The sequence below is a fragment of the Podarcis pityusensis genome (assembly GCF_964106645.2).
Source record: "Podarcis pityusensis genome assembly, chromosome: 12".
NCBI classification, from domain to species: Eukaryota; Metazoa; Chordata; class Lepidosauria; order Squamata; family Lacertidae; genus Podarcis; species Podarcis pityusensis.
The window spans coordinates 6,478,456-6,493,673 of NC_138037.1; the positions used below are offsets into that span (position 1 = coordinate 6,478,456).

The window sequence follows — 15,218 nt, forward strand, 5'->3', positions numbered from 1 at the left end:
GTATTATTCCCAACTTTCTAGCACGTTTTCCTGTCACTATCCTCATTGCAAAATAGGCAGAACTTTTAGGGGAGCAGGTTTGTTGTGCAAGAGCTGTGGATCAACTTTACTTGTGCAAACGGAATTTGCTTTTATGTCATTGAATCCCAAACAGTCTTGGGGTGTCCTGATCCAAGACTGCTTAGGATTTGGAACCGCTTGGTGGACGCTGTGCCGTGAGCAGTATTCTGAATTTTGGGACGCGATGGTGCAGAATTATGGTATTTTCCACCTTCTAGCTTAACGCTGCCAAGTGGACTTTTTTGTGAGTTTAGTTTAGATTTTGGAACTTTCCGTCTCTGTCTCTTTCTTCACCACCGGCGGAAAAAGCGAGAACATCAACTGAAGTCTGTTTGCGCCCTTACAATAGACGTTTTGTTATAACAGTATACAAACACTTGGAATCCAGGAACGGAAAAAAAAATAAATGCAGAGCATCAAACTGGAGGTTCTGTGACTCCTGTTTGTCTGGTACGTGTCTACACTTCCATAAATATTGTGGCAGAACACGAACTGTTTGAGATCCAGATTTTATGTAGTCATAACCAGCACTGCAGAGAAATTTTACGGGGCAGTCCATCTCTTCATTTCCCCCCTTCATCACCTACACCCATTCCATGGAGATTTTAGTTTTGCTTCCTAGGGAACCGTCATTTCAAAGGAATGTAAGAACAGTGTGGCTGATGGTATCAGACCAAAAGCACACCTTGCCCAGAATCTTTTAACTCACAGGGGCCAACCAGATACATCTGCGAAGCCTGCAAGCAGGCCCTGGACACCACAGCGCACTCCCAGTTTGTGATTCCCAGCAACTGGTGTTCAGAGGCATGCCACCTTTGACACTGGAGGTAAAATAGCCATAGTGGCTAACAGCCATTGGTAGCCTTGCCTATCACCTTGCCAACAAAGGCCTGTATAGTTAAAGCTATGGTTTTCCCAGTACTGATGTATGGAAGTGAGAGCTGGACCATAAAGAAGGCTGATTGCCAAAGAATGGATGCTTTTGAATTATGGTGCTAGAGGAGACTCTTGAGAGTCCCATGGACTGCAAGAAGATCAAACATATCCATTCTGAAGGAAATCAGCCCTGATTGTTCATTGGAAGGACAGATCCTGAAGCTGAGGCTCCAATACTTGGGCCACCTCATGAGAAGAGAAGACTCCCTGGAAAAGACCCTGATGTTGGGAAAGATGGAGGGCACAAGGAGAAGGGGATGACAGAGGACGAGATGGTTGGACAGTGTTCTTGAAGCTACCAGCATGAGTTTGACCAAACTGCGGGAGGAAGTGGAAGACAGGAGTGCTTGGAGTGCTCTGGTCCATGGGGTCACAAAGAGTCGGACACGACTAAACAACTAAACAACAATAACCCCTGACCATTAGATCCAATCACGGATGACTCTGGGGTTGTGGCGCTCATCTTGCTCTATAAAGCAGAGGGAGCCGCAGACAGCTTCCAGGTCATGTGGCCAGCATGACTGAGCTGCTTCTGGCAAACCAGAGCAGCGCATGGAAACGCCATTTACCTTCCTGCCGGAGCTGTATCTATTTATCTACTTCCACTGGTGTGCTTTCAAACTGCTAGGTTGGCAGAAGCTGGGACCGAGCAACGGGGTTCACCTCATCGCGGGGATTCAAAACGCCAACTTCTGATCGGCAAGCCCTAGGCTCTGTGGTTTAACCCACAGCTCCACCCGCGTTCCAGTTGCCCACCATAGTTTTGTCTAATCCATTTTCCAAGCCTTCCAAGCTGGTGCCTGAATCTTCCAACATTCAGCTTTCTTGGATGGCCCTAGCGGGTTCTGGTATTACAAGGTTCCCCCATCCTTGCTATTCATAGCCTGCTCCCATGTGCTTGCAGCAGCACATGTTCAGAATTTGGTGTCTCCTCCAGAATTCAGCATCTGGAGAACGTCTACTTTATAGAAAACAAAAATGTTTTCAGCTCCCTGAAGTGAGTTTGGAAATGCATGGACAGCGCTTGGCTCAGAAGCTTGAGTAGAGCTGAGGAAGGTCGTGGGCAGCTGCCTGCGGCCAGCCAAGAGCCAGAGGTTGTGGGGCAAGCTAGGGGTCGGGACCAAAGACAAGTTGGAACCACAGGCAGGGTCAAGGAGCAGGCCAGAAACCACCACCAAAGAATAACCAGAGAGCCAGAGCTCAGGAATACCATGTTGCTCAAGCCGGACCCCGGTGGAACAGGAAGTCCTCTCATACTGGGTGGGCAGACTCAGGTCCTTCATGGAGAATTTGCCCACCTGCAGTTCAGTGGCTCACCATGTGGGGGTGTTGCGCTGAGACCCAGAAGCTTCTGCGATGAAGGGCTTCCATTTGCCAGGTTCTGGTTGTTGCTTAGCAAGCTTTTCTCCAGCTTGTTCAGATTCTTGGTGTTTAGGGGCTGCTTGCTGGTCCAGACACAGCGGGAAAGCTGGCAACCCCGGGAGTGAAGACGAGCCTTGCAAAGCAGTCCATACAAGGTTTCAACTAGGGCAGGGCCTTTTCATCACTGGCCCCGACGTGGTGGAACGCTCTCTCACAAGAGACTAGGGCCCTGCGGGACTTGACATCTTTCTGCAGGGCCTGCAAGACAGAGCTGTTCCACCTGGCCTTTGGTTTGGACTTGGTCTGACCCTTATGTTTCCCTCATGGTCTTGATTTATCAGCTATTTTAAAATGAGGCTGCATTTTAAATTGCATTTTAACCTGTATTTTAATTTGGTTTTTTCCCTCCCTCTCTTTCCCCCATATTATGTTTTTACTGTGATTTTATTTTATTGGTGTTAGCTGCTGGCTGGGGAGGGCAGGTTATAAATAAAATTTATTATTATTATTATTATTATTATTTATTTATTTATTTTGCATTCCTATCCCTCCATTCCTCCAAGGAGCTGAAGGCAGGGTGTGTGGGAATGAGCTCCACTGAGCACTGCGGGACTTACTTCAAAGTAGACCTTCACTGGAATATGCATGACGCAACATGAGGAGGGCATCTGAGCAATTTGAGTTTGAGCTGCTATGACTTTGTTGAATTGTATAAATCATTTTGATTTCTGGTTTTATTTTTTTTTGATATTTTGAATTCCTATGACTTTGCTTGACTTGCACTGATCATTTTGATGAATTTGTTGTTATTTGCTTTATTTTCTGTTCTGTTCTGTTTGATAGCATACTGATTGTGACATTGTTGGTTTTTTTTTAATGCTATTGTGTTGTGAGCCGCTTTGAGCTCGGCACCTGTCATTGGAAAAACAGAATACAAATGTTAAATCAAATTTGGAGCACCTTTGTGGGTTAAAGATGAGCTTGCAATTGGATAGGTAAAGCAGCTTTTTACATAGATGAAAGGCCTGCTCAATTACCGTATTTTTCGCTCGATAGGACGCACCGGACCATAGGAGGGGGAGAACAGGAAAAAACATTTTTTTTCTTGTTCTCCCCCTCTAAAACAAGGTGTGTTCAAGGTGCATTCACCCAAAGCCTCCGGAGCGCAGCGGGAGTTACCGCTGCGCTCTGGAGGCTTCAGGCGGCTACCTTGGAAGCCTGGAGAGCAAGAGGGGTCGGTGCGCACTGACCCCTCTTGCTCTCTAGGCTTCAGTGAAGGCAACCCGAAGACTCTGGAGCGTGGCAGGAGTTCCCACTGGGCTCCGGAGGCTTCAGATTCCTTTTGACCTGCTCTTTGGGACTGGCGGGGGGAAGCGCTGCTTTCTCCCACCGCCAGCCCCAAAGAGCAGGTCGGGGAACAGCGCAAAGGCTGCATGCAGCCTTGCAGCTGCCCCCCAAGCTTGTGGGGCTGGTGGTGGGGGGAAGCGCTGCTTTCCCCCCCCACCAGCCTCAAAGATCCCTGAAGCCTTTGGAGCGCAGCGGGACCTCACGTTGCGCTCCAAAGGCTTCGGGTTTCTTTCTCTGACCCAAAGCCTTTCCCGCTGCACTCCAAAGGCTTGAGGCTTTGGGGACAGCCTTTGTAGCCTCCGCAGGGCAGTGGGGTGCCTTCAGCCTGCTGCCCTGTGGAGGCTTTGTGCAGCCATCCCCAAGCTAGAACAGCGAGACAGAGTGCCTATTTATCTACTTGCACTTAGGGGTGCTTTCGAACTGCTAGGTGGGCAGGAGCTGGGACCGAAAGACGGGAGCTCACCCCGCCGTGGGGATTCGAACTCCCGACCATACGATCGGCAAGTCCTAGGCACTGAGGTTTTACCCACAGCGCCACCCGCGTCCCTCATGCTCTTCTTGGCTGTGTCAATAGAAGTCTAGTGTCCAGATCAAGGGAAGGAATAGTCCTGCTCTATACTGCCTTGGTTAGACCACACGGGTGGCGCTGTGGGTTAAACAGAGCCTAGGACTTGCCAATCAGTCCTTGCCAATCGGGAAGGTAAATGGCGTTTCCGTGTGCTGCGCTGGTGCTGGCTCGCCAGAGCAGCTTCGTCACGCTGGCCACGTGACCCGGAAGTGTCTTCGGACAGCGCTGGCCCCCGGCCTCTTAAGTGAGATGAGCGCACAACCCTAGAGTCGGACACGACTGGCCCGTACAGGCAGGGGTACCTTTACCTTTACCTAGAAGAGCATGTAGCTTTCTTTTGCTGCTGGATCACGCTGTTGACTCATGTTGAGCTTGTGGTCCACCAAGACCTCTAGATACTTTTCACATGTACTCCTGGCAATCTAGGTATCCCCCATCCTATATTTTGCCGATCCTACAGCTCTGCTTTCAGATCCTTCAGCATGCATAGGTGCAGAAAAATGCCCTGGTGGATCAGGTCCAAATGGTGCCCATCTAGTCCAGCAATTGGTTCTCACGGTGGCCAACCTATTATGGGAAACCCACAAGGAGGACCGGAGTGTTTCCCCTACTAGTGGGATTCCCAACCAACTGGAATTCAGAGGCATTCCGATAGCGCAAGCAGAGTCCAGCCCTTGCGGCCATTGCTAGCCTCATGCTCCACACATGCACTTGAAGACCATCTTCAGGACCTTTAAAAAAAGCACCCTGCCTCCGTTTGCAGTCTTGTAACAAGTTGCTTCATATTAAACCCGTCCCCGAACTCCCAATTTACGTGACAGCGGAAGTCTATAAAGAGGCATGCCTTTGCTCAATGGAGCTGATGCAGATGGGGTTATGGCTGAAGTAGGTCACGGAAGAACTGAAACATGACTCTGGGGCATCACGTAGCCAATAGAGTACGTGGCGAGGTTGATGAGGTTAAAGGGGAACCGTAGGACAAAGGACATGAAGTGTGTGTGTGTGTGTGTGTGTGTGTGTGTTTATATACAGAGCAACGGTTTCGCAGAGGAAAACGACTGCAGCTGAGCGGTGTTGCAATGAAGGTAGTTTGGTGTTTTTGCGAAAACCCTGACCCTACCTCTTCTCCAGAGGCCGGGGACAGACTCCATGTGTCCTGGGAGTAGTCCAAGAACAACAGCTGGTATGGATGTACCCTTAGAGAGCTTGTCTCCTTTGTTTTCACAAATCTAGTGCAGATTTCGGGTGAGACAGGGTTATTTCTGGTTCTTTGCTAAACCCCATAGCTTAGCGGCTTGGATGGGGGTGACGTTGGATTCGGTTCTCATCTGCAGGCAAACGTCCCTAATTCGCACTTTCAGAGACGCCATGTGGACAGAAACACAGGCCTTCTTTGAGATCAACACTTCTTCGACTTTATAAAGCTTCGTAATGTGCGTAGACACGACTGCGCTAGGTTGAGGTGCACATGCAAATGCACAGAGAAGAGGATGCACGTTCGCAACCTGCAGCGTTCACAACCTGCATTTGCACGTCTGCGCACGTGCAGGTTGCGATTCGGCGCTTCTGCGCATGCGCAAAGCGCAATTTAGTGCTTCTGCGCATGCGCAACTGCTGAAACCTGGAACTAACCTGTTCCGGTACTTCTGGGTTTCGGCGGTCCGTAACCCGAAAAAAATAAACCTGAAGTGGCTGTAACCCAAGGTATGACTGTATAAGTATGCATTATATCTGGCGGAATTGCTTTGCAGAAAATGTGCCACAGGTGGAAGAGTGGCTCTGAAGTGGTTCTCTGAAGGGGGGGGGGGCAGCAGGGATGCAAAACCTGTAGCTATCCGGACTCTAATAATAATAATACTAATAATACTAATAATAATACTAATAATAATAATAATATATTTATACCCCACCCATCTGGCCGGGCCTTCCTAGCCACTCTGGGCAGTTCCCAACAAAATTAAAAGCAGAATAAAACATCAGGCATTAAACACTTCCCTAAACAGGGCTGCCTTCAGATGTCTTCTAAAAGTTGGAGAGTTGTTTATTTCCTTGACATCTGACGGGAGGGCGTTCCACAGGGCGGACGCCACCACCAAGAAGGCCCTCTGCCTGGTTCCCTGTAACCTCACTTCTCACAGGGAGGGAACTGCCAGAAGGCCCTTGGAACTGGACCTCGGTGTCTGGCCTGAATGATGGGGGTGGAGACGCTCCTTCAGGTATATTGGGCCGAGGCCGTTTAGGGCTTTAAAGTTCAGCACCAACACTTTGAATTGTGCTCGGAAACGTACTGGGAGCCAATGTAGGTCTTCCAGGACTGGTGTTATATGGTCTCGGTGGCCACTCCAAGTCACCAGTCTAGCTGCCGCATTCTGGATTACCCTATTTTCCCGTCTATAAGACGCCCCCATGTATAAGTCACCCCTTATTTTTGCGGCAACAACCAATCGCCAGTCCACCCTTGACACTATCCGCGTATAAGACATCCCCTAATTTTTGACATTATATTTTAGGAAAGAAACCTAGTCTTATACACGGAAAAATACGGTAGTTGTAGTTTCTGAGTCACCTTCAAAGGTAGCCCCACGTAGAGCACATTGCAGTAGTCCAAGCAGGAGATAACTAAAGCATGTACCACTCTGGCGAGACAGTCTGCGGGCAGGTAGGGTCTCTAAATCCCATCATCCCCAACCAGTAGATCCAGTGCATCAGGAATGATGGGTGTTGCAGTCCAACCAAATTTGGAGGGTGCTGGATTCTATACCCTACAGTGTTTCTCAACCTGTGGGTCCCCAGATGTTGTCGGACTACAACTCCCATCATGCCTATCCAGCATGACCAGTGGTCAGGGATGATGGGAGTTGTAGTCCAACAACATCTGGGGACCCACAGGTTGAGAACCGCTGCCTTGCGCTCTCACCTGCCTTTACGGCACTGCGGTTCTTTCTTCTCCCCTTATGCGCTACACACGGCTAGGGCTTCATCATCTCATGCTCTGGACCAGACTTGTGTCATACTTTCCTGAAAAGTTGGCTGTCCCCCTTCCTGAAAGCTTTGTTGAAGCACCGCCATGCCCCCACGAAGGCGACCCGTTTCTGAAGCGAGGCGCGAATCAGCGCGACGGCGGGATCCCAGAACTGCTGAGTGCGGTTCCGTGCGCACGAGCCTTGGCTGCCCTGCAACAATGGGGCCCTTTCAAAGAGGGCTGTGGAATGATGCCTCGTTGTGCTTGGTGGCGCGAGCCTGCTGATACCCTTCCCAGATAATGAGGGATTGTTTTTCCTTTTCTCTTCTCTTTTGTGTCAGAGGTGAAGGCGGTGAAGCTGTGCGGCACGAACCCTCTGTGGGAAAAAAGAAGGAAAATTCGCAGCTAAGAACCACCCATTTTTCCTGTCTGTGAAAGGTATGGAATGTTTCTTAATAACGGAAGATTCCTTGTGTCTGCTGGGTTGCAAAGAAGCCTTATTTTGCAGCCAGGATATCCATTGTGCTGTTGTTTCGTATTTGTCATGTTACTTTTTCATATATATATATATATATATATATATATATATATGTGTGTGTATTTTAAAAACCCATATCATTATTTTCCAGTTAACAATACAGTGGTACCTCGGGTTAAGTACTTAATTCGTTCCGGAGGTCTGTTCTTAACCTGAAACTGTTCTTAACCTGAAGCACCACTTCAGCTAATGGGACCTCCCGCTGCTGCCACGCCACCGGAGCATGATTTCTGTTCTTATCCTGAAGCAAAGTTCTTAACCTGAGGTAATATTTCTGGGTTAGCAGAGTCTGTAACCTGAAGCGTATGTAACCTGAAGCATATGTAACCCGAGGTACCACTGTAATGACATATGAACTCCCAAATCACCTTGGGAGAAATAGGATTTGCATAACAAATATACCACCCACTTCATTAACACGTCGAAGTCCCGTTTATTCTGGGCAACTTGGCATCACCCTGCGCATACTTTCCCCCTGCTGATCTTTCAGCCAGGCCTTCTCATGTGCACCTTACAAAGGCAGAAGAGCTGGCAACTTTTGACACTGTGTTTATTCAAAGCGGCGCTTAGCTCCGAATCTTTGCATGCATCCTTCGTGGATGTTTTGATGTGCTGTCAAGCTGTCCTGTGCCTGGACTTTCTCTTGTGTTGTCTTTAATGGGCGCTGCACCAACAACTGCTGGTCCTCGCCAGCGTTGCTTCTTATCAGGAAAGGAAAGCATGCTCACTTATGGCTTATGTGTGTGGTACGGAAGCTGTACTACCCAGGACAGGATGGGGTTGTGCAGGGTTGTTAAGGCAGCAGAGAGCATTGTTGGCTGCCCACTCTCCACCTTAGAGCAGATTTATGCCACAAGGTGCCATAGGAAGGCACTGGACATAGTAAAAGATCCATCGCATCCTGGTCACTGTCTCTTCGAGCTCTTGCCGTCGGGACGGAGATACAGGACGATGAAGACAAGAACGAGCCGTCTTAAGAACAGCTTCTTCTCCAGAGCGATCTCGGCCCTGAATGGGAAGCCCGGACTTTGAAAGTCATCTAATCTCCCTTGCTGTATTATACTGTATTGATTAATTAGTGTTTTTATGGAGCAGTCAAGTAATTTCGTTGTCCCCGAAGGGGGCAATGACAATAAAGATATTATTATTATTATTAAAATCAGGAGCCGGTCAGATTCTGTGCCTTTTCAGTTTGCAGATTCTGTGCCTTTTCAGCTGCAATTGGAGGTTCTTTCTTTTTAGCTCCTGTTGATTTTAATCATCCTTCAAATGTCTTTAAATACTCGTTTTTAACCGTTTTATCAATAATCTTAATGTTTTGGTTTATATTTTTGCAACCCACTTAGAGCTTTCCTTGCAATCAAGTGGTATTGAAATTTTGTTAACTGTATAGAACAAATACACCTGTTCTCAGATCTTCCATCTTTATGTTGCTGTGTCAACAGCCGCTTTGCTTCTTATCCAAAAAAGGAAAGTTAGGAACCAGTCAAGAGTCAGTGTGCTGTAGTGATGAGAGCAGGCATAGGCAAACTTGGCCCTCCAGATGTTTTGGGACTACAACTCCCATGATCCCTAGCTAGCAGGACCAGTGGTCAGGGATGATGGGAATTGTAGTCCCAAAACAACTGGAGGGCCAAGTTTGGTCATGCCTGGATTAGAGTATAGGACTAGGGACTCAGCTATACAGCTGCAAATAAAACGTTTTAAGTGTGTTGTAAAGTGCAATAAACAAATATGGCACTAGATGGCGACAGTGAGCTATGGCAGTTTCAATGTATTATTTTTTTAAAAAAGCAATTCCACAGCATTTTTTATATGTGTGTAGATTCTGCCTAGGATCTAGGAGACAGACCAGCGTTCAAATCCCCACTCAATCATGAAGCTGGTTTGGTGATCCTGGGCCTATATCACAAGGTTGGTGTGAAGATAATTTGAAGAGGGGCAGCTCTGTGGAGGTTTCCTTAGGCACCCTGGAGGAAGATGGAATGTAAATTAAACAAACAAACAAACAAACAAACAAACAAACAAACACATCCCTTTAATTTACGCTCAGGCTGAATTTGGAGGTTTAGTTCAGTGAGGTAACAGTTGGGATTTGGTTAATATCTGTGGTTTTCCCTCCCTAGTGCAAAAACTGCATTTTTACTGTGGCAGAAAAGGCTTCCAGAACAGGCGTGTGGTTTGAGAAATGTTGTTGTATCTGCCAATAAACACATAAATAAAAATCAGTGGCTGGGTTTGCCAGATGTTGTAAGGTCTGCAGATGTGGATAATCTTTACTAGGTGACGGGCGACAGTGGTTTACACCCCTGTTGCAGGAACATAATTTCTACTCTTGCAGATAAGTGTCTCAAACGCATGATGCCAGTGTGTGGGAACATAGAGGTACCTATGGAAATAAAAGAACCAGTTTTGCACCCCCCCCCCAAGTGAACTGGGAATCAAGCCTGAATAAGGATATCAGGAATTGCATTTTTCTTTTCTTTTTACCTCTGGCCTTCCTAAGCAGAAGCAATGGAATCTTTGCATCATTTATTTACACAACCTCGTTTTCCTTCTAATTCCCTGGCTTTTCCTCCCCAAAACTGTGAAGAACTTAGCAATTGCAACATCGGCTGAGTCTCAACAGGGCACATAACGTGGGAGAAATCAGAAGAATCACTCTGCTTCTCAGAAACTGCAGTCGGGATGACAAACTGTTTCGCTGCACCGTGATTGCCAGTGGTAATGATTCCAGAGAAGAGAGGGTTGGATAGCATCTCTCTAAGGTCCTCCCTCTTCAAAAGTGCATGCCAGGGGTCCCTTTTATGGCATATGTGGGTGCAATGACTCATATAAAGTCTTCCCTTGTTGTTGTTGTTGTTTAGTCATTTAGTCGTGTCCGACTCTTCGTGACCCCATGGACCAGAGCACGCCAGGCACTCCTGTCTTCCACTGCCTCCCGCAGTTTGGTCAAACTCATGCTGGTAGCTTCGAGAACACTGTCCCACCATCTTGTCCTCTGTCGTCCCCTTGTGCCCTCCATCTTTCCCAGCATCAGGGTCTTTTCCAGGGAGTCTTCTCATGAGGTGGCCAAAGTCTTGGAGCCTCAGCTTCACGATCTGTCCTTCCAGTGAGCACTCAGGGGTGATTTCCTTCAGAATGGATAGGTTTGATTTTCTTGCAGTCCATGGGACTCTCGAGTCTCCTCCAGCACCATAATTCAAAAGCGTCAATTCTTTATGGTCCAGCTCTCACTTCCATACAACACTACTGGGAAAACCATAGCTTGAACTATACGGACCTTTGTCGGCAAGGTGATGTCTCTGCTTTTTAAGATGCTGTCTATGGTAGCTTTCTCCAAATATACATGGTCATAGGTAGTTTTGCCTGATATACAAATTTTTGCATAGCAATTCCCCACGATTTCCATATGTTATTTTCATGAGTGTATGCATTTTATGTACACTTTCAGCAAGCATAATGCATTTTTGTAAACATTGATTGCTTGGAGAACTGCACTGCAAAATTCGAAGAGGTGTGAATTTTAAAGGATGGCTGTTGTACTTTTCACATTCTTCCAGAAAACAAGAACAAGGTAGGCTTACCTTTAAACATAAACTGAATAATATGACTCACCCATCCCTCTATGGAGCGGGTTACACCTCACAGTGACTGCAGTGGCACTGCCATTTTGTTGCCACTGCAGGCAACAGAGCCTGCCGCATGGAGCAATTTAAGACTGCGCCATTAGTTTCTCAACCGAGGACAGTTGAACATGGAGGCGTTTTGACAGCAGCCGTGTGACAGACTCTAGCTGCTTCCCCACCCCTGTCCCAGACCATAAACCCAAACTTTTGCATAGTAACGAAACATCATCCTGGCAGGTTCGTTGTTGTTGTGGTTTTAAATCCTCTCAGAGTTTGGAATCCATTGCACAGGGAGATATCACAGCTGGGAAGAACTAAACAGGTCCAGAGAACTTTGAAGCTGAATTGCTAAAAGCAGAAGCAAGCGCGTAGAGAATAAGCAGGGCCGCTTCAGCTGAGTTTTGCATGTCTCGCATCTTTGTATGGTGGAACCTCGGTTCTCGAACGTCTCAATTCAGAATGTTTCAGAACCCAAATGCCAAAACACGGAAGTAAATGCTTCCATTTTTGAATGTGCCTCAGAAGTCAAACGGCTTCCGAAGTGCATTTCTCAATTTTCTCAATTGAATTCGCCAACAGTTTTCGAACTTTTTGGAAGTCGAACGGTTTTCCGGAACGGATTACGTTCGAAAACTGAGGTTCCACTGTAATGGCTAGCCTGAATGATGGCTGCTGATGGTTTGCATGGGGAAAGGCATCCTTATTAGAGGAAATTGCTTTCAAAAATGTCTCCATTAATCAAGAAGGCGTGCAAAAAAAAATGTTGTTAGGAGAAATTCGCACTGACAAATATTCATGAGAATATTTAAAAAAAAAAAAAAAAAGCAAATTGCTGCAGAAATGTGGAGAACAGAATTTAAGTTTGGAAAAGTGAGAAACCAAGAGAACTAGAATTGACAGATCCGTCCATGGCTATCTCCACAAGGTGGTTGTGATGTGAAGAGAGCAATATGTGTGTGTTTTCTTAACTTGCAAAAATCTTCGTTATCAAAAAGACGAATGCTTAAAATGCAAAAGGTACCACAGAAAACTACAATTCAATATAAATAATCAGTGAGCTTCTCATGGATAAGCCTCTGATCGATTTCCAGGGAACTCAAATGTTTGGAAATTGTTGAAACAGTGGCTAGAGCGTTGCACTTAAAGCAGAGAGAACCATCTATTCTCCCCTCTGATGTGAAGCTCCTTGAATTCCCAATAGCCCAATTGCTAGCTCTTGGGGATCATCCATACTGTTGTCCAGTGTGGATATTAGTCCTTTTTAAAATATAATTTTTATTATTTTCTTTAACAAAAACAAAACAAAACACATATAATATAACAATATTACAATAACAAATCAAATGCATTTGCTCCACTGAGCTCGTGACTTCCCTCCCTCCCTTCAACTGGTTTCTCGTTTCCTAATAAATTATATGAGCGTTTCAGCTGCCAGTTTCTGTCCTTCATATATTTCAAGTCCTTTTATTATCCATGGTCAGATACTATTTTACGTTATGTTGCAGGATTCATATCAATCCTGCTAGTGTCTTCACATTCTTACAAAGATCTTTCAAATACTCAATAAATTTACTCCAAACTCTTTGGAATTCCTGGTCACCTTGGTTCCGGATCCTCACAGTCGGTTTGGGTGTGATATTGCAATGTGGATATTATTCTTGCTGTACCTTAATTCTCTGCTGCCCGTTACCATCAGCCCTAGAAGTCTTCCAAGCTAAACCCCAACACATCTACTATACAGGGCTCAGATTTGGACTGGCAACCACCTTAGCACTTTGGAAGCTGTTCAATCAAAGTTTCTAAGGCAGATTTTTTTCTGTACCACCATGCATCCCAAACACATCATTGCGACTGGAGGCAAGTCTCCCTTCAGCAGAAGTACGGACTTGGCAAAGAACGCTTAACTTCTGGCTCCACCTAAACTCAAACCCTCCCAGTTTACCATCCTTAGTACTTCAAGACTCCCATAAAAACTCTTGGCTTAAAACCCTCTATCAAAAACTTCACTCTTGTGGCCTATCCACAACACCTACTCACTATGGACCCTACTAAAGCAAACAGTCTAATTGGTCAGCTGTCTAAAAGATATCGAGCATCAGAACAACCCGGCCACTATAAGGAAAGTCTGCCTTTGGTATGTTCATTTTCCACCTTTCCATTTTGATTCTCTGGCCCCATATCTGCACAAACTTATTATCCCAAATTACAGACGTGCTTTTACACTTGCAAGAATGGATGCTTTGCCATCTGCGGTACTTGAGGGTCGATTCCACAAGATCCTGCCTGAGAAACGTCTTTGCCCCTGTGGAGACGGTAGCACACGTCCTCCTGTCTTGTACTCTCTACAAAGACCTGAGGAATGAGATCATCACCTCACTCCTACTAACCATCCCAGGGCGCTCAACCACTGCCACAATGTCCTTTCCTCTATCAGATCAAAATGAGCAGATAACAGCAAAGGCCAGGACTAGCCACCTGAAAAACAGTTTCTACGCTAATGCAATTCTGGTTCTAAACGCAGCATAAGGGGTTTCTGTAGTATAGTGTGTTTTAAAATGGGGTTTTAGAGTTTTTAGGGGTTTTTGAATGTTTTATGTAGTTTTTATGTAGTTTTATGTAGTTTTTATGTAGTTTTATGTAGTTTTGTGGTAGTTTTATATAGTTTTCAATTTCATTGTTCACAAGGGACAACAACAATAAAGATATCGTATCGTATCGTATCGTATCGTATCGTATCGTTCATAGCAGGGGCGATCAGAATAAGGGCCACTAACTGACGGCTGATTCAGGACTTTAAATTGTGCTCTTATATCAGATTTCTCTTTTTTCATATACTGTAATGTTTTATTGTTGCTATGGCCATTGGCTAATGTGAATAAAGTTTTATCTATCTATCTGTTGCCCGTATGGCATTCTCCTCCATGCACTTTCCCCTCCCTCAATTTGGATTTTCTCATGCCAGGGATACTCCAAAAAGGATGGGGGTGGTGAGGACCAGGCATGCTATCTGATAATGAGATGAAAATGTAACAATGTATAAATTGATTATTATCAGCCGGGGTTGGGGTTGGGGTTCTTACAACACACTATGGGACTTTGGCATAGTGTGTGTGTGTGTGTGTGTGTGTGTGTGTGTGAATACTGTTGTAAACAAAATCTCCCCTTTTCCCCTTATGGGGTATCCAAGAGCCCATATAGAGTCCTTACATAGGTTCCCTATTGGTACCTATGGAGAAAATAACAGAGGCCAACCAGAGAATATTGAGAAGCAAAGCAGCTAGTAAGCCTGATCTTTATTGATCTGTTGCAACAGGGTGCTCCCCTTACACGCAGGAAAGGAGGAGGAACCCAGAACAATGGCGTGCAAGGCCTTATAAGTACTTTTGAAATTGCCACCCTGTAGATCAAGACCACCCCCAGAAACATCATACATACATCACAGAAGGGTGTAACCTAAGACCACCTCTCAGATACATCACACCTACATCACAGAAAAGGCGGTCTAAAACAGAAATTTGAATGTTGTTTTTCTCCTGTCTGGCAGGTTACTTGATTGGATTGCCTGGGGAGCCTGGCCAGTCTTTTGTAATGATAAATACTTAGTTCCTGGGCCAGATCACAGGCTCACACCCTATTCAAACACAGAGATACCCTTAAGACAGGATCTGTGAAGGAAAAGACAATGGGGAGGCTTTTCCATTTTCCTTTGGCCTTGCAGAGAAAACATTTGCTCAGTCTGGGAGCCAAAAATGGTTTCAGGTCAGTCTTCCTGTGCTGATCTATGTACATACTTGGTTGGTACACTTATGAACATTT

At 46.0% G+C, this 15,218-nt stretch overlaps 1 protein-coding gene across 1 annotated transcript in view; it reads left to right on the top strand.

Annotated features, from left to right (window-relative positions):
• The first annotated feature begins 7,576 nt into the window (after positions 1-7,576).
• GJC2 (gap junction protein gamma 2) overlaps positions 7,577-15,218 on the top strand; it is a 66,905-nt gene continuing 59,263 nt past the window's right edge. The window contains exon 1 of the mRNA XM_080974206.1: positions 7,577-7,673. The gene's annotated coding sequence lies outside the window, so the exon portion shown is untranslated. The remainder of the gene's footprint in view (positions 7,674-15,218) is intronic.